Source organism: Triticum urartu, chromosome 3 (assembly GCF_003073215.2).
Source record: "Triticum urartu cultivar G1812 chromosome 3, Tu2.1, whole genome shotgun sequence".
NCBI classification, from domain to species: domain Eukaryota; kingdom Viridiplantae; phylum Streptophyta; class Magnoliopsida; order Poales; family Poaceae; genus Triticum; species Triticum urartu.
This window is the reverse complement of record NC_053024.1, coordinates 374,555,343-374,579,128: the sequence shown is the minus strand read 5'-3', so window position 1 is coordinate 374,579,128 and position 23,786 is coordinate 374,555,343.

Here is a 23,786-nt window from a genome sequence, read left to right as displayed (position 1 = left end):
ATGAGACATCACCAGAAATTCGTTTATAGACTTTCCATCAAAGTGTGATTTCCTCAGGTAACATCGATACTGCTACAATGCTTTCTTGAAAAGTGCAAGCAAGCTTTGCTCGTCATGACTATCCAGATTGACCCTCACCTACTTACAACAATGTAATGTAAATCATTGATGTGTTAAATCAACATAAATCAGGAAAATAACCACCACGAATAATAGCACTTACACGTAAGTGGGAGAGGAAGATGTGAAAATGGTGATTGTCTTCACTATAATCTTCACATGATGGGAATATATGCACGTAGTCCCTAACATCATTGAAAGCATTGTATTTTAAACTAGGAATAACTGGAACGGGGTTCCAATCTATAGGAATTGGCCGTATCTGTAGTTGGGATAGGTCTTCGGCCGGTGGACTTGCTGTACTTTTTGCTGGAGTTGGATTTTTCTATGGTACGACTGGTGCTATGGCAACTAAAATCGACATACCTTTTGCTAGAGTGCAGGTCCTGTGTGGTGGGGCTAGTGGTGTGGCCAATGAAGTATGGGTACAATCTGCTGGAGTTGGTCCTATGTTTTGTGTCACTGGTTGTAGAGCCAATATAAGTGGGGTGTTATCTGATTTCTCTGGCACCACCACGTTTTTCAAGGAATTTGCTGGTGCTCCTTCAGGTTCGGCAATTACCCTCTTCCTTTGTGATGTCTGATGCACAAGAACACCATTTGAGTGGAAAAACATTGTATGATGACAGATGGAATATGTATTGATAATCAATGGGCATGGCATCTTGACATATATGATGACTAAACTAAGCAAATGGCGGTCCTACAAAGTAGAAGAAATGCAAGACAACTTATGCAAGATACGCGCAATCAATAAAACCTTGCCAAATTAGAACATACACCTTGATGGGTGAATAGGAAAGGACATCTGCCTTTGACTCCTCGAGGTCGAAATAGTCATTAGGATCATATTCTGAACAAGAATCTACAGGTGGGGAGCGTATGAGTTTCATTGCATCCAGAAGGGCACTCAATGCCTTGGTGACAATTTTGTAAGTCCTCGTAGTGTTCCACAATATTCTTCTGATGCGTGGATTGTGATATTCACTGTGATTACATATAATATCTAAGAAGCATTAAAACATAAATAGTAGTGAGATTATCTTTGTAATGCAGAGGATATTCTAATATAGGGGTGCCTCTGTAAACCCTTGTGTGCTATCACTGGATTCTGACGAGAGATCCCATGTGTGCTGTAATATGGTGCGTGCATTAATATAATCTGGCACAAGTACACAAAAAAATAGGCTCCAGAAGTAAGGATAGTTGGCAGATGATAGGTTCATAATATACTGTATAGAGAGTTTATTGCCAAACCATGATAACAAGAGCACACAACAGCTAGGCAGATCGTAGTTTACATAAAAGGGGTACACCATAACCAGGATATATAAATCGATAAAGTGGAACCGGCTGGAAATTACGGTGTTGTATAGCCGCTACTAATTGAAAGCCTATCGATCACGTATAGGCCAGCTCTATCAGCTGTTAATTGCAGATGTCCCTGCTCCCCTTCCTAACAAGGAACATACTATACCTACTAAATACAAAATAACAAAAGAGTAACATGTTAAAGAACAGAAGAGGAAGCATATTCTTGAGGTTCCGCTTCATTGCATATAGTGTTGGTTGCCCACTGATGATGAATCACAGCGCCCAAAGAAATGCAATTCCATGTTGTCTCTCTATATGTGGCCACATGCATTTGGAAAATCAAGCGGGAGCATTACCTGACCAATTAAATGTGTGTATGTTAACTAATATTAGTATCGTATCACAATTCGTATTTGAAGAAGTAAGCTTTGGACTTATGATTGGTGTGTGGTTTAGCTTCAAGAGTGGACTGCTGCTGGTGCGACACAAAGCAGCTACACAGATCATAGTGTAGATATAACGGGAAAACTGTAAGCATCACAAGTAAAATCAGCAAAGTGGAACTTGCTGGAATATATGTCCTAGTATTGTCGGTATGGTTAGAAAGGATTCGGATACCAGCTCTCTTCAACTAAAGGTGCGGTACTGTTAATATCCGCGTAACTCTCAAGGGCGACACAACTCCCCGCATTTCCTTGCTAATCTTATAGGATTCAAGTGGGCATGCCACTACAATTTCTATTCCTATGTTTACAAAATCCTACAAATCAAAGAGGCCCGAAGAGTCCAAAGTGTCCATCACAACCGACCGTATAGACCTCTACACTGCAAATGTCCCTGCTCATCTTCACTACAAGGAACATACTGTACTACTATCATACTCCCTCCGTTCCAAAATATAAGTATTTGTAGAGATTTCCACTATGGATCACATATAGATGTATACATATACATTTTAGAGTGTAGATTCACTTATTTTGCTCCATATGTAGTCCATGGTGGAATCTATAAAAAGACTTGTATTTAGGAACGGAGAGAGTACTTATTAAAGAAGAACGGAAGAGGAACATGCTAAAGAACAGCAAGCAGATTTTGGATAATAAAATTTTCGTTGCGTACTGCCCACACATGATGAACCAGAGCGCATTAAGAATGCAACTCCCTGATGTCTCTCTATATGTGGTGCACGTGCTTTTCGAAATTAAAGTAGGAACATTAGCTGACCAATTAAATGTTATCTGTTTTTGTAACATCAGCATCATATCAGATTCGTATTTGAGCAACAAGTTTGGAATTATGAGTGGCACGTTGTTTAGCTTGATGGATTCAGGAGCAGTGCTAAGCAGGTACGATGATGGTGCTGAATATAAATGCATGTCTACATGCAAGTCACGTGACTTTTGTCATTTGGGTCAGTCAACCATTTCAGGTAGTTGGATGAAGATCCTACGTCTCCTAACCCTTCTTCTTCCTGGTCTCTGATTCTTCCCATACAGAACACCGCATGGACCACCAGCCGAACCACCACCCCCCCCGCCCCTGTTCCCCCCCCCCCCCCCACCCCCACCCCCCCCCCCCCCCCCCACCCGCGTCAAGTTTTCTTCGTTCGGCGAGGCCCGTCCACCGTCCCCACCCGAGCCCCTTCCTTCGCACCGGCGAACTCCGGTGAGCTCTCAAAAATTGACTGACCCAATTTTGAAATTTAGTCTACTGTCATTTAACTAGTATGGAATATAAAAGGGGAAAACCATAAGCATTGCGAGTATAGCGTTGAGCGTGCCATGGTGGATCTGAAGGTGCAAACCGGACAAAGGCAACTTTGCAACCAATGTTTGCTTTCAACTAACTAGTAAGTGATGGACAAGAAATCAGAGTAAAGCAGTCGTGATCTATTTTCTTGTTGTGATAAATAAGTTGAACAGATACGGAAGAGTACCGCCTCTGGTGTGACGCCATGTATGCATCTGCTGAGAATTTGACGGTGCTACAGTAGCGATGGCTGTCGGTGGCATGGAAGCAGATCTAGGAGGGTAGACGGTGGCGGAGGGGCGCGGTGGATGAGATGGTCGTGGGAGCGGCGCCGGCAAGGTGGGCGATGGCGGGAATGAAGCGAGAGGACGGGATGCAAGGATCACGGTCCAAAGCCGTGGATGAGAGAGGTAGATCTCTTGTAATGGCCGACGGCGTCGGGGTTCAGCTCTGGCATGGTGGAGAAGGACGGCGGTGGATGGTGTGGAGGACGGGGGAGGCTGGGGTGGAGAGGGTGTTTTGGCACTCACAGAGTACGAATGGGGAAATGGATGGAGACAGGAAGGGGGGAACCATGTCTTCAGGGTGCGCTTGTCTCAAATGCGAGGAAATTTACAAACTTAGCCCCCGTTTAAATTTCCTACATCACAGTAATATTAGTCGGTTGGGGATAGGACAGTAGTCTCGCATACACCGAATATTTGCCCACGAGAGTTTGTTTTTGGCACCCACCGTGTATGAATCGGGAGGGAGTCGATTTCGGCCGAGAAGACACTGTGTTTTGGCACCCACCGTGTATGAATCCGGGTGATAGGCAGTTATGTCAGGTTTGAGTGAAATTACAAACCTACCCCAATCGAAACCTATAGAAATCAAGCCGATAGGCTTTGCATGGCAGGGATAGGCAGTAATTTCCATCTCGCAGATTTTAGTTTCGGGCGGTTACTATGACTTTCCCCGCTTCGTTCAAATTTTTGCTGAGTAAGAGTGCACGTTTACCGTGCCAACTCAATTCGAATCCAGTTTGTATTCTATTTTTGTTTGGGCAGGATCGATTTTCGATTGGAATAAAATTCTATATACATCATTTTTTATATATATATACTTTCAAAAGCACAATAAAAATCCTGCTCCTTTATATGTATAATATGATCTACAAATACAATGATCTCAAAGTCATAAGGTTGAATTCAAAAAAGTTAAACCAAATTGTGTTCTACTAAAATGTATGGATCAGTAATATCTACATATTAAATAACATAGATGCGCGTGAATTCATATGAGTATGCATGTTTGATAGATCAATTTTGGTTCGATTATGAATTACATGTATCATCATCTCGAATTCAAATATTTGAATCCCTTTTATGTTGACTCCTTTCACGCCCATCTCTCTCGCGTGCATGCTCCTTCATGTAGCTATCACTCTCTTTTCCCCAGCTCACCCGCACGCTCACTTCATGTTTCTCCTATCTTCACAAACATGGTTTGTCGACGTCTCCCTTAAGAAGTGTCACACTCTCCCTATCATTATACATAACACAGTTTTCATTATCTCTCACATCTCTACCGTTCTCTGGTATCACTAGGTACCTAAGCTTTCTTTTTCACCGCCACACACACAGTCTCACTCTTCTTTTACTTTGTGTTTCTCTCTATGGGGTTCTCTCACACACCCTATATGTCCCTAGATATGACTCATACCACTAAAATTACTCTCTCCTTCAGACACAACATTTTTTGCGGTCTCCTTTCCATCTCCATCCTAGTTACAAAATTGACATTATTCATTTGTTTACCGATAAGACAAACTCCCCCCCTCTCTCTCTCACACACACACAACTCCTGCTTCCACTCCCCTTCCCGAATACCGTCTCTCTCTCTCTCTCACACACACAGAAAACTCTTGCTTTCGCACCCCCGACTCGTATTTCTCTCACAAACATTTATCGACTAGCCTCTAGATAGGTTTATACAACCGCACACTCGTGATTCCACTATCGCATACATGTCTCTCTCACGCTCCTTGTATCTATGTAGATTTTTCTTCCCTTCTTGAGACACGCCCTCTCGATCATGCACACACACTATCGCCTCATTTTTAGCTGACACCTCTCACATGCACACTCTTTCTGTCTTTGTGACACATGCACTCCGTCCTCCTCTCTCCCTCTCTCTCTCACACACATGGGCTTTTTGCAATAACTAGCAAGATGCCCATGCGTTGCACGGAACATCAAGATGCATTTGTATGAGTAGTTTATCTTGTGGGAGAAAAGGATGAACGAAGGAAGGCCTTATTTGCAAATGTGGAGAGGGGTGTGGGCATCTTTTTGCAAAATTGCCATAGTTTCCTTCCTATCCGCCGGTGATACGTCTCCAACGTATCTATAATTTTTGATTTCTCCATGCTATATTATCTACTGTTTTGGACCATATTGTGCTTTATTTTCCACTTTTATATTATTTTTGGGACTAACCTATTAACCGGAGGCCCAGCCCAGAATTGCTGTTTTTTGCCTATTTCAGTGTTTCGGAGAAACAGAATATCAAACGGAGTCCAAACGGAATGAAACCTTCGGGAACGTGATTTTCTTATCAGATAAGGCCCAGGAGACTTGGACCCTCCGTCAAGAAAGCCACGAGGCGGCCACGAGGGTGGAGGGCCCCCCCCTAGGGCGCGCCCCCTGCCTCGTGGGCCCCTCGAAGCACCACCGATGTACTCCTTCCTCCTATATATACCTACGTACCCCCAAACGATCGGGGACGGAGCCAAAAACCTAATTCCACCGCCGCAACTTTCTGTATCCACGAGATCCCATCTTGGGGCCTGTTCGGGAGCTCCGCCGGAAGGGGAATCGATCACGGAGGGCTTCTACATCATCATCCAAGCCCCTCCGATGAAGTGTGAGTAGTTTACTATAGACCTACGGGTCCATAGTTAGTAGCTAGATGGCTTCTTCTCTCTTTTTGGATCTCAATACAATGTTCTCCCCCTCTCTCGTGGAGATCTATGCGATGTAATCTTCTTTTTGCGGTGTGTTTGTTGAGACCAATGAATTGTGGGTTTATGATCAAGTCTATCTATGAATAATATTTGAATATTCTCTGAATTCTTTTATGTGTGATTGGTTATCTTTGCAAGTCTCTTCGAATTATCAGTTTGGTTTGGCCTACTAGATTGGTGTTTTTTTCCATGGGAGAAGTGCTTAGCTTTGGGTTCGATCTTATGGTGTCCTTTCCCAGTGACAAAAGGGGCAGCAAGGCACATATTGTATTGCTGCCATCGAGGATAACAAGATGGTTTTTTTTATCATATTGCATGAAACTATCCCTCTACATCATGTCATCTTGCTTAAGGCGTTACTATGTTTTTAACTTAATACTCTAGATGCATGCTGGATAGCGGTCGATGAGTGGAGTAATAGTAGTAGATGCAGGCAGGAGTAGGTCTACTTGTCTCGGACGTGATGCCTATATACATGCTCACACCTAGATATTCTCTTAACTATGCTCAATTCTGTCAATTGCTCAATGGTAATTTGTTCACCCACCATAGAATACTTATGCTCTTGGGAGAAGCCACTGGTGAAACCTATGGCCCCCGGGTCTCTTTCTCAGCATGTCTATCTCCATCACTTTATTATTGCTTTGCATTTACTTTGCCTTTTACTTTTCACTTTGCATCTCTATACCAAAAACACCAAAAAAATTATTTATCATCTCTATCAGATCTCACTTTCGTAAGTGACCGTGAAGGGATTGACAACCCCTAAGCGCATTGGTTGCGTTGAGCTATTGTTTTTGTGTAGGTACGAGGGACTCGCGCGTAGCCTCCTACTGGATTGATACCTTGGTTCTCAAAAACTGAGGGAAATACTTACGATACTTTGCTGCATCATCCTCTCCTCTTCGGGGAAATCCAACGCAGTGCTCAAGAGGTAGCAAGAAGAATTTCTGGCGCCGTTACCGGGGAGTCTGCGCAAAAGTCAACATACCAAGTACCCATCACAATCTCTATCTCCCGCATTACATTATTTGCCATTTGCCTTTGGTTGCCTCTCCCCCACTTCACCCTTGCCGTTTTATTCGCCCTCCCTCTCTATCCTCCCTCTCTTTCTCTATTTGCCTCTTTTTGCTTTTCATTTACTCGTGTGTTGGATTGCTTGTTTGTCGCGATGGCTCAAGATAATACTAAATTGTGTGACTTCACCAATACCAACAATAATGGTTTCCTTAGCACTCCAATTGCTCCTCTTACCAATGCGGAATCTTGTGAAATTAATGCTGCTCTGCTGAATCTTGTCATGAAAGATCCGTTTTCCGACCTTCCTAGTGAAGATGCCGCTACCCATCTTAATAGCTTCATTGTTTTGTGTGACATGCAAAAGAAGAAAGGTGTCGATAATGATATTGTTAAATTGAAGCTATTTCCTTTTTCTCTTAGAGATCATGCTAAAGCTTGGTTTTCATCTTTGCCTAAAATAGTATTGATTCTTGGAACAAGTGCAAAGATGCTTTTATCTCTAAGTATTTTCCTCCCGCTAAGATCATCTCTCTTAGAAACAATATTATGAATTTTAAGCAACTTGATCATGAACATGTTGCAAAATCTTGGGAGAGAATGAAATTAATGATACGTAATTGCCCTACTCATGGATTGAATTTGCGGATGATTATACAAAAAATTTATGCCGGATTGAATTTTGCTTCTAGAAAACTTTTAGATTCGGCCACGGGAGGCACTTTTATGGAAATCACTTTAGGAGATGCTACTAAACTCCTAGATAATATTATGGTTAATTATTCTCAATGTCACACTGAAAGATCCACTAATAAAAAAGTGCATGCGATAGAAGAACTTAATGTTTTGAGTGGAAAGATGGATGAACTTATGAAATTATTTGCTACTAAGAGTGTTTCTTCTGATCCTAATGATATGCCTTTGTCTACTTTGATTGAGAATAATAATGAATCTATGGATGTGAATTTTGTTGGTAGGAATAATTTTGGTAACAATGCGTATAGAGGGAATTTTAATCCTAGGCCTTATCCTAGTAATCCTTCTAATAATTATGGAAATTCCTACAACAACTCTTATGGAAATTTTAATAAGATGCCCTCTGAATTTGAGAGTAGTGTTAAAGAGTTTATGAATTCACAAAAGAATTTTAATACTTTGCTTGAAGAGAAATCGCTTAAAGTTGATGATTTGGCTAGGAACGTTGATAGAATTTCTCTTGAGGTTGGTTCTTTAAAGCTTAGATCTATTCCTCCTAAGCATGATATCAATGAGTCTCTCAAAGCCATGAGAATTTCCATTGATGAGTGCAAGAAAAGAACCGCTAGGACGCGTGCTATGAAAGATGCCTTTATTAAAGCGTGTTCTTCCAATTCCTATGAAAATCAAGATGAAGATCTAAAAGTTATTGATGTTTCTCCTATTAAATCTTTGTTTTGCAATATAAATCTTTATGAAACTGAATATGATCCACCCTTACCTAGAAGGCGTTCTAAGAATTCGGAGTATTTAGATCTTGATGATGAAATTGATAAAAGTGGGATTAAAAGAAATAAAACCCTAGATGATGCTAAACCCACTATATTGGATTTCAAGGAATTTAATTATGAAAATTTCTATTTAATTGATTGTATTTCCTTGTTGTAATCCGTGCTAAATTCTTCTCATGCTTATAGTCAAAATAAAGCCTTTACCGAACTTATCGTTGATGCCTTGATGCAATCTTATGAAGAAAAACTTGAGTTGAAAGTTTCTATCCCTAGAAAACTTTATGATGAGTGGGAACCTACTATTAAAATTAAAATTAAATATTATGATTTTTATTCTTCGTGTGATTTGGGTGCTAGTGTCTCTACTATTCCCAAAACTTTGTGTGATTTACTACATTTCCGTGATTTTGATGATTGCTCTGTAACTTGCATCTTGCGGATTCCACTATTAAGAAACCTATGGGAAGAATTAATGATTTTATTCTAGTTGCAAATAGGAATTATGTGCCCGTAGATTTTATCGTTCTTGATATAGATTGCAATCCTTCTTGCCCTATTATTCTCGGTAGACCTTTCCTTAGAACGGTTGGTGCAATTATTGATATGAAGGAAGGGAATATTAGATTTCAATTTCCAATTAAAAAGGGCATGGAACACTTGCCTAGAAATAAAATAAAATTACCATATGAATCTATCATGAGAGCCACTTATGGATTTCCTACCAAAGATTGCAATACCTAGATCTATTATTGCTTGTTATGCCTAGCTAGGGGCGTTAAACGATAGCGCTTGTTGGGAGGCAACCCAATTTTATTTTTATTACTTGCCTTTTGCTCCTGTTTAGTAATAAATAATTTATCTAGCCTCTGTTTTGGTTGTGTTTTTTGTGTTTAATTAGTGTTTGTGCCAAGTAGAACCGCTGGGAAGACTTGGGGAAAGTCTTGTTGAACTTGCTGTAAAAAACAGAAACTTTAGCATTCACGAGAACTGCTGTCATTTTTATTTGGAAAGTATTATTTAGTTAATTATTTTTGCAGATGATTAATAGATAAATTCCTCACGTCAAGCAATTTATTTTAGATTTTTTGGGGTTCCAGATCTTGCGCTAGCTACAGATTACTACAAACTGTTCTGTTTTTGACAGATTCTGTTTTTCGTGTGTTGTTTGCTTATTTTGATGAATCTATGGCTAGTAAAATAGTTTATAATCCATAGAGAATTTGGAATAAAGTAGGTATAACACCAATATAAATAAATAATGATTTCATTACAGTACCTTGAAGTGTTTTTTTGTTTTCTTTCGCTAACGGAGCTCACGAGATTTTCTACTTTAAGATTTGTGTTGTGAAGTTTTCAAGTTTTGGGTAAAGATTTGATGGATTATCGAACAAGGAGTGGCATGAAACTAAGCTTGGGGATGCCCATGGCACCCCCAAGATAATCTAAGGACACCTAAATGCCAAAGCTTGGGGATGCCCCGGAAGGCATCCCCTCTTTCGTCTACTTCTATCGGTAACTTTGCTTGGAGCTATATTTTTATTCACCACATGATATGTGTTTTGCTTGGAGCGTCTTTTATGATTTGAGTCTTTGCTTGTTAGTCTACCACAATCATAATTTCTGTACACACCTTTTGAGAGAGCCACACATAATTTGTAATTTGATAGAATACTCTATGTGCTTCACTTTTATCTTTTGAGCTTTATAGTTTTGCTCTAGTGCTTCAATTATATCTTTTAGAGCACGGTGGTGGATTCGTTTTATAGAAACTATTGATCTCTCATGCTTCACTTAGATTATTTTGAGAGTCTTAATAGCATGGTAATTTGCTTAAAATCCTAATATGCTTGGTATGCAAGATTAATAATAAAACTTTCTTATGAGTGTGTTGAATACTAAGAAAAGTTTGATGCTTGATGATTGTTTTGAAATATGGAGGTAATAATATCAAATTCATGCTAGTTGAGTTGTTGTGAAATTGAGAAATACTTGTGTTGAAGTTTTCAAGTCCCGTAGCATGCACGTATGGTAAACGTTATGCAACAAATTTGAAAAATGAGGTTCTATTTGATTGTCTTCCTTATGAGTGGCGGTCGGGGACGAGCGATGGTCTTTTCCTACCAATCTATCCCCCTAGGATCATGCACGTGGTACCGAGGGTTTTGATTACTTGTAGATTTTTGCAATTAGTATGTGAGTTATTTATGACTAATGTTGAGTCCATGTATTATACGCACTCTCACCCTTCCATCCTTGCTAGCCTCTTCGGTACCGTGCATTGCCCTTTATCACATTGAGAGTTGGCGCAAACTTCGCCGGTACATCCAAACCCCGTGATATGATATGCTCTTTCACACATAAACCTCCTTATATCTTCCTCAAAACAGCCACCATACCTACCTATTATGGCATTTCCATAGCCATTCCGAGATATATTGCCATGCAACTTTCCATCATTCCGTTCATCATGACACATTCATCATTGTCATATTGCTTAGCATGATCATTTAGTTGACATAGTATTTGTGGCAAAGCCACCATTCATAGTTCTTTCATAAATGTCACTCTTGGTTCATTGCATATCCTGGTACACCGCCGGAGGCATTCATATAGAGTCATCTTTGTTCTAGTATCGAGTTGTAATCATTGAGTTGTAAATAAATAGAAGTTTGATGATCATCATTATTGGAGCATTGTCCCAAGTGAGGAATAAATAAAAAAAGAGAAAGGCCATAAAAAAGAGAAGGCCCCCCAAAAAAGAGAAAGGCCATAAAAAAGAGAAGGCCCAAAAAAATGAGAGAAAAAGAGAGAAGGGACAATGTTACTATCCTTTTACCACAATTGTGCTTCAAAGTAGCACCATGATCTTCATAGTAGAGAGTCTCTCATGTTATCACTTTCATATACTAGTGGGAATTTTTCATTATCAGACTTGGCTTGTATATTCCAACAATGGGCCTCCTCAAGTGCCCTAGGTCTTCGTGAGCAAGCAAGTTGGATGCACACCCACTAGTTTATTTTGTTGAGCTTTCATACATTTATAGCTCTAGTGCATCCGTTGCATGGCAATCCCTACTCCTTGCATTAAAATCAATCGGTGGGCATCTACATAGCCCATTGATTAGCCTCGTTGATGTGAGACTTTCTTTTTTTGTCTTCTCCACATAACCCCCTTCATTATATTCTATTCAACCCATAGTGTTATGTCCATGCCTCGCGCTCATATATTGCGTGAAGGTTTATAGGTTTGAGATTACTAAAGTATGAAACAATTTCTTGGCTTGTCATCGGGGTTGTGCATGATGAGAGCATTCTTGTGTGACGAAAATGAAACATGACTAAACTATATGATTTTGTAGGGATGAACTTTCTTTGGCCATGTTATTTTGACAAGACATAATTGCTTAGTTAGTATGCTTGAAGTATTATCATTTTTATGTCAATATGAACTTTTGTCTTGAATCTTTCGGATCTGAATAATCATACCACAATTAAGAAGAATTACATTAAAATTATGCCAAGTAGCACTCCGCATCAAAAATTCACTTTTTATCATTTACCTACTCGAGGACGAGCAGGAATTATGCTTGGGGATGCTTGATACGTCTCCAACATATCTATAATTTTTGATTGATCCATGCTATATTATGTACTGTTTTGGACCATATTGGGCTTTATTTTCCGCTTTTATATTATTTTTGGGACTAACCTATTAACCGGAGGCCCAACCCAGAATTGTTGTTCTTTTTCCTATTTCAGTGTTTCGGAGAAAAAGAATATCAAACTGAGTCCAAATGGAATGAAACTGTCGGGAACGTGATTTTCTCATCAGATAAGACCCAGGAGACTTGGACCCTCCGTCAAGAAAGCCACGAGGCGGTCAGGAGGGTGGAGGGCGCCTCCCCTAGGGTGCGCCCCCTACCTCGTGGGCCCCTCGAAGCTCCACCGACGTACTCCTTCCTCCCATATATACCTACGTACCCCCAAACGATCGGGGACGGAGCCAAAAACCTAATTCCACCGCCGCAACTTTCTGTATCCACGAGATCCCATCTTGGGGCCTGTTCCGGAGCTTCGCCGGAAGGGGAATCGATCACAGAGGGCTTCTACATCATCATCCAAGCCCCTCCGATGAAGTGTGAGTAGTTTACTTCAGACCTACGGGTCCATAGTTAGTAGCTAGATGGCTTCTTCTCTCTTTTTGGATGTCAATACAATGTTCTCCCCCTCTCTCGTGGAGATCTATTCGATGTAATCTTCTTTTTGCGGTGTGTTTGTTGAGACCGATGAATTGTGGGTTTATGATCAAGTCTATCTATGAATAATATTTGAATCTTCTCTGAATTCTTTTATGTATGATTGGTTGTCTTTGCAAGTCTCTTCGAATTATCAGTTTGGTTTGGCCTACTAGATTGGTTTTTCTTGCCATGGGAGAAGTGCTTAGCTTTGGTTCGATCTTGCGGTGTTCTTTCCCAGTGACAGAAGGGGCAGCAAGGCACGTATTGTATTGTTTCCATCGAGGATAACAAGATGGGGTTTTTATCATATTGCATGAAACTATCCCTCTACATCATGTCATCTTGCTTAAGGCGTTACTCTGTTTTTAACTTAATACTCTAGATGCATGTTGGATAGCGGTCGATGAGTGGAGTAATAGTAGTAGATGCAGGCAAGAGTCGGTCTACTTGTCTCGGACATGATGCCTGTATACATGATCATACCTAGATATTCTCATAATTATGCTCAATTCTGTCAATTGCTCAACAGTAATTTGTTCACCCACCGTAGAATACTTATGCTCTTGAGAGAAGCCACTAGTGAAACCTATGGCCCCCGGGTCTCTTTCTCATCATATCTATCTCCATCACTTTATTATTGCTTTGCTTTTACTTTGCCTTTTACACTTCACTTTGCATCTCTATACCAAAAATACCAAAAATATTATTTATCATCTCTATCAGATCCCACGTTCGTAAGTGACCGTGAAGGGATTGACAACCCCTAAGCGCGTTGGTTGCGTTGAGCTGTTGTTTTTGTGTATGTACGAGGGACTCGCGCGTAGCCTCCTACTGGATTGATTCCTTGGTTCTCAAAAACTGAGGGAAATACTTACGCTACTTTGCTGCATCATCCTCTCCTCTTCGGGGAAATCCAACGCAGTGCTCAAGAGGTAGCAGCCAGATATAAATCGGACGACCTATATTGCAGGATGGCAGGCACACCATCATCACCGGAGTGTTGTCGTAATTGATCTTTATCGTTCCTTGTACATCTCGTTTCAACCTGAGTGCTTGCATGTACTTCTTGTCCACTCAACCTTTTTATTATGTCTTTCAACCTACAAGGTTCTAGTAATGTTCCTTGTTCCTCTTTTCTAACGGAGTGTTTTCAACCTTGTTCATCATCGTTGTATTCTTTCTTTCAAGTTTTCTACCTCTCAAAGTTCTTTGGTTTCACTCATTTGTCAAAGAAGCAACTTAATTTTACCTTTTCCCCTCCCTCTTACGTTTTCCCTAGTGCCATCCTAGATCTCGGGACGAGATCCTCTTGTAGTGGTGGAGTGTTGTGATGCCCCGAGACCGATGCTCTAGGTGCCTTCCATTTAGTTTTGTTGTCATCGTGTGTTTCATATGTTTGTTGCCATGATCGCGATGAGTGTCATTGTCATATTTTGCTTCTTGCATCATGTTCATCATTTGATTATATTGCATTGCCATGCCAATCTTTGTCATGTTGCATTTGTGCCTCTTGTCATTTTGCATTCTCATAATCATCATGTGCATTGTCATATTCATGCATGTTACATTATTGCATGCTCCATGTATGATCATGCATCATCACCTCCTCCTTCCTTCTTCTTTCCTTCATTTTGGCAAGTGACCTTTCCCCCTCCTACATAAATGTTCATTCTTTTCCTGATGCTAGTTCACCATGCCTAAACCCTCTTTGCCAATTTTTCAGCTCTAATGGACTTGATTTGGTTGGAATCAAAATTGCCTCAAGTTTGAATTTAGTTCAAACTTGCGATAATTTCCTTTCTCTAAAAATGCCCAAACCAATTATTTCAAATAGTGTGTAATTCCAGCGTCGTGGGGATATTCTTATATCTCTCATACAGCCCTCTTTTCTTATCCCTGTGCTTTTTTGTTTATTTTCTGCCTGAGGAAAATGAAAAAGAAAAGAAACAGCAGCTTTAGGCCAATCGTAGCCTCCCGCGCCAGCCGCAGCCCACTTGGGCCTCCCCACTCCAACCGGCCCAGCCCAGTGCCCCAAACGGCCACCTGCTCCATTTCCCCTCCGTCTCCCTCACTCCAGACACAGAGCGCTCGCGCCGTGAGCTCATGGACATCGAGGCCAGCGACGCTCGCGCCCCTTTATAAGCCGACGCCCGCACCCTCCTAGGGTTTCTCCTCCCCCTCTCTCGCCGCCGCCAATGGTAGGTCCTCGCCGCACCCCCATAGCCGTCGCCCACACCATGGCCGAGACGACCCCAAGCTCGTTGCCGGCGTAGGATCCGCAAGCATCGCCTCTCCGTCCTCCACGCGCTCCAGGTGACCGCTGCGCCATCTTCCCGCTGCGATCCAAGGCCGGAGACGCCAAGTCCGGCAACTTTCTCGACGTCTTCTTCTTCTTCTCTTCTTCTCGGGACAGAGCTCGTCGCCTCGTTCGTCAGCTCACCGGCGTCCCTCCGTCGACGCCCTGACCACGTCTCCATGTCCCTTGGACGCTAGGTGAGGCAACTCACCTCCCTAAACCCTCCCGCTATCTAATTTGTCCCATAGGAGTCGTTTGCATCATCCCAATATCGTGCTCCTGCCTTAGACGTTTTGTTCATGTGTGGGTGCTCGTCTCTCTGCATGCAGCGCTTTGCTTCGACCTCACCTTGGCAGCTCCCACACTGGCACCCACATCGCTGCAGCCCCATGCACGCACAACTCGCCTGGCTCGGCCTCCGGCCATAGCCTCCATCCTCGCCGCGCCACTTTGCTAGGGCCGCGAGATCTTGTCTGCGCGCACGCACACACACGCATATGCACGCCCGCATGCCCGCAGTGCCTGCTTGTCTCACCCAGTACCCGCACACACATCTCCGAGGCAACCATGCCATGGCTGCGAGCTCGCCAGTGTCCTGCACCACGCCACCCCTTGCTGCATGCCCACGCGCGCCCCACTGCAGTGTCCCTAGAAGGATTCTACACCACCGCCGGTCCTCTGAAACCACAGCAGATGTTGCTGTTGGCTCCCGTCGCCGGCGAGTTCCCGTGCAGACGCTTTAGTTTGGGTCCTGGTCGCGTTGACCATATGCCTTATCACCACGCTAATCTCCCTTTGCATCACCAGCACATAGCTAGCCTAGTGGTTAGCGCAGCCATGATACATGCGAGGGGTCTAGGTATCGAGTCCCAGCCGCCTCAATTTTTACTCTGTTTTCCCTTTACTGTGCACAAACACACTGAGCTCACTCGGGCCAAGTCCTTTTGGGCCGTTGCAGGTTGCTGCAATCCGGCCCGTGCATTTTTTCCCCAGTCTGTGTATTTTAGCATTTTCCAGTGCATGCATATTTACAGGAAATGCCACTGTTTTGTATTATTTATAACCAAATATGCATGAATCCAAATTAGAAAAACTATATATGTAAAATGCTTAGAATTTTATCTAGTTTCATAGTATCCAACTTTCATGCATGTTTAAAATGTTGTTTGATTAAATTTGCTCGAATGCCATGTGAGGGAGTTCTGGATTAGGGGCTCCGGATAGCCAGACTATATCCTTTGGCCGAACTGTTGGACTATGAAGATACAAGATTGAATACTTCATCCCGTGTCCGTATGGGATTCTCTTGGTGTGGAAGGCAAGCTTGGCAATATGGATATGTAGATCTCCTCCCTTGTATCCGACTTTATGTAACCCTAGCCCCCTCCAGTGTCTATATAAACCAGAGGGTTTAGTCCGTAGGACAACATACAATCATACCATAGGCTAGCTTCTAGGGTTTAGCCTCTACGATCTGGTGGTAAATCAACTCTTGTAATACTCATATCATCAAGATCAACCAAGCAGGACATAGGGTATTACCTCCATTGAGAGGGCCCGAACTTGGGTAAACATCATGTCCCCTGCCTCCTGTTACCATTCGCCTTAGACGCACAGTTCGGGACCCCCTACCCGAGATCCACCGGTTTTGACACCGACATTGGTGCTTTCATTGAGAGTTCCATTGTGCCGTGACTGTAAGCTTGATGGCTCCTTCGATCATCGGTAATGATGCGGTCTAGGGCGAGGTTTTCCTCCTCGGACAGATCTTCGTATTCGGCAGCTTCGTACTGCGGGCCAACTCGCTTGGCCATCTGGAGCAGATCGAGAGCTACGCCCCTAGCCATCAGTTTAGGTTTGGAAATTTAAACTACACCGCCGACATCCACGGAGACTTGATCTTCGACGGATTCGAGCCCATGTCAGGTGCACCACACGATCACGACAGGCATGATTTAGCTCTGCCGTCAGATAGTGTTCGGGAGATCACACCTGCAACTACTCCGGCCTTCAATACGGAGCAAATTGCGCCATCCGAGGACAGGTGGATAGACCCCTCCATGGAGGCCGCACTCTCAGTGGAGATAGAGCCGGATACTCACTTCACCCCTTACGAGAGCCGTGTTGCCGAACCACTAGATCCGTCTCCGGCCATGGACTCCGAGCCACCTGCGTCCATGCCTATCGAATCTGATTGGGCGCCGATCATGGAGTTCACCTCCGCGGATATCTTCCAGCACTCGCCTTTTGGAGATGTGCTAAATTCATTAAGGTCTCTCACCTTGACAGGAGAACCTTCGCCGAACTATGTCCGGCTAGAATGGGATGCTGACGACGAGGAAATTCGCTCCCCACCCACCACCCACTTAGTAGCCACTGTCGACGATTTAACCGACATGCTCGAGTTCAACTCCGAAGACATCGACGGTATGGATGACGATGTAGGAGATGAACAGGAACCACCGCCCATAGGGCGCTGGACCGCCACCTCATCATATGATATATACATGGTGGACACCCCCAAAGAAGGCAATGGCGATGAGACAGCGGAGGAAGACCCCTCCAAGAAGCAACCCAAGCGCCGACGTCAGCGGCGCCTCTCTAAGTCCCGCCATAGCAAAAGTAGTGATACCGGCACAAGAGACAATAACACTCCGGATAGTGCCGAAGACGACAATAATCCCCTCCAGCATGATTTAGAGCGGGAGGTGAACAAGCTAGCCCTCTAGAGCGGGCAGCAGATGGAGAATCGGAGGAGGACAATTACATGCCTCTCTCCGAAGACGAGGTGAGCCTCGGCAACAAATAATTTATCATGCCTGAGGATCCTGTCGACCAGGAGCGCTTCAAGCGCTGGCTTATGGCCACTACAAATAGCTTGAAGAAAAAGCAATAACAGCTTCAAGCTGAACAAGATCTGCTAGCAGACAGATGGACCGAAGTCCTTGCGGCCGAGGAATACGAACTTGAGCGCCCCTCCAAGAGTTTCCCAAAGCGCATGTTTCTACCTCACCTCGAGGAGGAAGCATTGAAACCTACATCACCAGTGTACGATGCGGCTGACCTGCCACCTCGTGGCCGAGCCAGAGAGGCGTTTCAGCCTCAGGTTCAGCCTGCACCCCGCCGCCACTCAAACAAAAATACAAAAGGCCCGGGGCAACACACGAGACCTGCGAGACGTATTGGACAGCAGGGCAAAACATGCAAGGTCGATATACGGGTCATGGGGGCGCGCGCCAATGTGGGACGATGACTGTCTCGTCGGATACACTAAAAGCAAATCCGGCCAGGCCGAACACAGCAAACAAGACTCATATGAACTGCGTCATAATATAGCCCAGCACAGAGGCGCCGCACACCCCCTATGGTTCACTGATGAAGTTATGGATCACAAATTCCCGGATGGTTTTAAACCCGTAAATATTGAATCGTATGATGGTACAATAGATCCTGCTGTATGGATTGAGGATTTCCTCCTCCATATCCACATGGCTCGCGGTGATAATCTGCATGCCATCAAGTACCTCCCACAAAAACTCAGAGGACCAACTCGGCATTGGCTGAATAGCTTGCCAGCAGACTGCGTCGGCAGTTGGGAGGATTTGGAAGACGCATTCCTTGGCAACTTCCAGGGAACTTATGTGCGACCATCGGATGCTGATGACTTGAGCCATATAACTCGGCAGCCAGGGGAATCGGCCAGGCAATTCTGGACACGGTTCCTAACTAAGAAAAACCAAATTGTTGACTCTCCGGATGCAGAGGCCTTAGCGGCATTCAAGCATAACATCCGTGATGAGTGGCTCACCCGGCACCTCGGCCAGGAGAAGCCGAAGTCTATGCCAGCCCTCACGACACCCATGACCCGCTTTTGCGCAGGCGAGGATAGCTGGCTGGCTCGCAGCAACAACACATCAAGGAATCCGGGCACTTTGGATACCAAAGATGCCAACGGCAGACCACGCTGTAACAGACAAAAGCGCCGCAACAACAGCGATAACACCGATGATACGACAGTCAATGCCGGATTCAGAGGCTCTAGAACCGGTCAGCGGAAAGAGCCATTCAAAAGAAGTAGTCCAGGCCCGTCCAGTTTGGAACGCATGCTCGATCGCTCGTGTCAAATACACGGCACCCCTGATAAGCCAGCCAATCACACCAACAGAGAATGCTGGGTGTTCAAGCAGGTCGGCAAGTTGAATGCCGACAACAAGGACAAGGGGCTGCATAGTGATGACGAGGAAGAGCCCCGGCCGCCGAACACGGGAGGACAGAAGAGGTTCCCCCCACAAGTGAAGACGGTGAACATGATATATGCAACACACATTCCCAAGAGGGAATGGAAGCATGCACTAAGGGCCGTCTATGAGATGGAGCCCGTCGCCCCAAAGTTCAACCCATGGTCCGCTTGTCCGATCACCTTCGATCGCAGGGACCACCCCACTAGTATCCGTCATGGCGGATCCGCCGCACTGGTCCTAGACCCCATCATCGATGGATTTCACCTCACTCGAGTCCTTATGGACGGCGGTAGCAGCCTGAACATGCTCTATCAGGATACAGTGCGCAAAATGGGTATATATCCCTCGAGGATCAAACCCACCAAAACCACCTTTAAGGGCGTCATCCCAGGTGTAGAGGCCTATTGCACGGGTTCAATCACACAGGAAGTGGTCTTCGGATCTCCGGACAATTTCCGAAGCGAGGAGTTAAGCTTCGATATTATCCCGTTCCGCAGTGGCTATCACGCACTGCTCGGGCGAACCGCATTTGCAAAATTCAATGCGGTACCGCATTACGCATACCTCAAGCTCAAGCTGCCAGGACCTAGGGGGGTCATAACAGTCAACGGAAACACAGAACGCTCGCTCCGCATGGAAGAGCACACTGCCGCCCTCGCAGCAGGAGGACAACGCAGCCTTTTAAGACAAACCACCAATTCGGCGATACAGCCCCCGGACACCGTCAAGCGAGTCCGGAGTAAACTGCATCAGGATCGTCTGGCACGTTTAGAGCTCGCCTAGCAATTCGGCCCCCGTCCCAGTCCCATTCAAGCGACGAAATCCGTGTCGCGCGTACATAATTATGCGCTGAAAATACCATGGGCATAGGCGGGGGCATGACTAGGGCACGCCCCGCAATGCGGCTTAACCGCCCTAGGGGTTGTATACCTTTATCATTTTTTGTCTTTCAGGACCTTACTCTCTGGAAACCCTTTCCGGCAGTACGATTGCCGGGCACATTACGGGAAGGAACAACCAAGGAGGCAAAAAGCTAAGACGTACAAGGGAACCCCCAGGTGGTCTCTAATAACAATCGATATACCCGCTTTTTACTTCCCATACGCAGCTTGCCCTTGGATAGGACATGTCAAATAGCCCTATTTTTTTTGCTTATTGTACTACTTGTATCAGTATGCTTCGACGTATTATTTAAATAACAATTCATAGCATTAGTCTATTATTGCATTATCCATCTTTTCTCATATGTTCATTTTGAAAACTTGCACCCATACATCTTGGTACGGTCAGTACGCCAGGGGCTTTCCGTTTACCCAATAATACGGCGTGAGAAGTCCGAACACTTTCGACAGTGCGGCACCCCGAACTTATAGCATTATATGCATCAGCTCCGAATCATGTCTTGGGTCAATATTTGGGTTTTCCCGGCTCCCATGTTTTGGTACCTTACGTTCCGCTATATCGGCTAAGGTAGCACTGGGAGAACTACTGCGATTGTGTCCCGGTTCTTCTGGACGAGCACCTCAGTAGAGAAAGCCGAAAACTGACTGTCATGATAAGGCAAGAGCTGGTCACTGTTCGAGAGGTCTCAAGTCCTTAAAGACTTTCTCCGCTTCGGGCAAGGAGTCGGCCTTGCCCGACTTAGGCGTATATAGCGCCCCAAATTCAGCCTTCCGATTAATAGGGGCTTCGCCAAAATTTAAAATTGTAGACTTCTATGGCTAAGTGAGAGTGATAAAGCCTTATAGTCCGATTGCCTAGTTCGTTGTGCTGAACACCTCCCTCGAAGGACCCAAAATTGGGATAAAGAGTGCTCACGTTTATCCCGAACACCCCAGTGCTAGGTACATGGGGGCAGAAGCCGACGACTGGCCAACTCTCAGATTTTATAAACGGCCGCACAGAAGGTAATATTTTAAATTCAAAAAGCGTTGCATAGCGCAAATGAACTCGTTTCAAATAAACAGCATCACATAAGCATGTTCATTCAAAAATTACATCTCTGGCACATTCATCCGCCACAAGGCGGGAACCCTTCAGGACACTGTCATAATACATTTCGGGGCAGCGATGCTCCTTGCCCTCCAGCGGCCCCTCCTTCACCAGCTTCACGGTGTCCAGCGTCGCCCAGCGCGGCTTTGCCCGGGCAAAAGCCCTGCGCGCACCCTCGATGCAGACGGACCGCTTTATGAGTTCAAGCCGTGGGCAGGAATCCACAAGCCGCCTCACCAGACCGAAGTAGCTGCCGGGCAGGGGCTCGCCAGGCCACATCCGGACTATAAGACCCTTCATGGCCTGTTCGGCCGGCTTGTGAAGCTCGACCAATTGCTTCAGCTGGTCGCTCAAGGGCATTGCGTGTTCGGTCCCAGTATATTTGAGACCAGAACAACTTTTCCGTCGAACTCCCCTCCTCAGCTCGGTAAAACTCTGCGGCATCCAGTACACTGCGGGGAAGATCTGCAAACACTCCTGGAGAGCTCCGAACTCGGGTAAGTAAAAGGAAAGTTTCCTTCACATGCTTGCTTTTCATAATGAATGCCTTACCCGCTGCTATTCTCTTCACCGCATCCATCTCCTGGAGGGCCTTGTGGGCTTCAGCCTTGGCGCTCCGTGCGCTTTCGAGCACCTTCGCAAGCTCGGACTCTTGCTTCTTAAGGTCAAGATCCAAGGACTCGTGTTTTTTGGCGAGAGCATCGAGCTCTTGCTACACCTCGCCTACCCGGGCTTCTTGCTTTTCCCGCTCAATGCGCTCCTTGGCCGCTTTGTCTTCAGCCTCGGACAGCGCCTTCTTCAGGGTTGCCACCTCGGTCGTGGCCCCTGGCAAATTCATGATGATCCTATTACTTTACAACCGAACTTATTTTTAATGTGTAGACAAGATATTGCTTACCTTTACTCTCCTCGATCTGCCTCTTGGTAAGGCTGAGCTCGTCTTCGAACCACTCCAGGTCCTGCTTCAGTGCAGAGACCTCCGCAGTACATGCGGAAGCGGACAGTAGTGAAGCCTGCACATGCACATAGACATATTCTGATTAGACTCCTGAGTCATTATTTGATCCTCTATTCGGCCTTTCTTCGCGAATGCCAAACAGAGCATCAGGGGCTACTGTCTATGCGGTAATATTTCCTTATATTTTGATTGCATACCTAAAAGCATGTTAGGAGGCTGGCACAAGCTTCGGTTAGCCCGTTTTTGGCGGACTTAACTTTCTCGATCACCGCACTCATGATAGTGCGGTGCTCTTTATCGATGGAAGCGCCGCAAAGTGCTTCCAGCAAGTTGTCCGGTGCCTCTCGATGGACAGAGGCCACCAGCACGGGCGACTTTCCCCCCTTAATGAAGGATCGCCTCCCGGAGTCCGGAACCACCGAAGGTTCCAGCGTAGTGTTTGGTTGGGGGCCGAACTTGGAGCCCATGGGGATCTTTCTCCCTCCGCGCCCAGGGTCTGGAAGGTCGCCTCGAGGCGCCCCCAAGACTACCTCCCCTCGGCTCGGTGCCTTTTGAGACAACACCTCGATGTTGTCCGGAGGGCGAGGGGTGGAGGCGGTCGGAAGTGAATCGCTATTCCTATCCGACGAGTCCAAAGAACCGTCCGACGAAGATACGTCGAGATGGGCTCGGGACGGACTGCATAATCATATTCGGCGTAAGGAGAAGCAGTGCAATAAAACATACTGTGAATTACTATGGTATTCGGATACTTACGACTTCACCAGGTGCTTGTTCCTGGGTAACCACTCATCGTCGCTGGGGGCGGCTGTCTTGGAGCAGTCCGGAAGGAGGGTCCTTCCCTTCTTGGACCCTTCGGCCTGCCCGGTTGGGGTGGCTTTCCTTTTCTTATCTCCCCTGGCCCGGGGGGGAGAACTTTTCTCTTCCTCCTCCTCGTTTTCATGGAAGGAGTGCGCTTCAGAGTTATCGGACGATGAGTCTGACATAACCTTGCGCCGGAGACCCTTTCGGGTCCCTGTGGCCTTCTTCTGGGCCTTCTTCGTCGGCACCTCGTAAGGCACCAGAACCAGCATCTCTGTTAGGAGAGCATCTGCAGGATCTTCAGGCAGGGGGGCTAGGCAATCGAGCTGCTCCACTGTGTCTACCCAGTCGTGTCAATGGCATGGAAGCTTAGATTCCTCACATCATTAAACTGGGGAAAATAAATACCCTGTGAGATATAAAAACTTACCGGATTGGCATGGCGCTTCGCGCTGAGTCCGCAGTCCTCGGTAAGGGGAGGAGGTACCTCAACGCCCTTGAACAACACCTTCCAGACGTCCCTGTGTGTCCTGCCGAAGAGCTCTCGCAGCGTCTGGTGCTTGGCT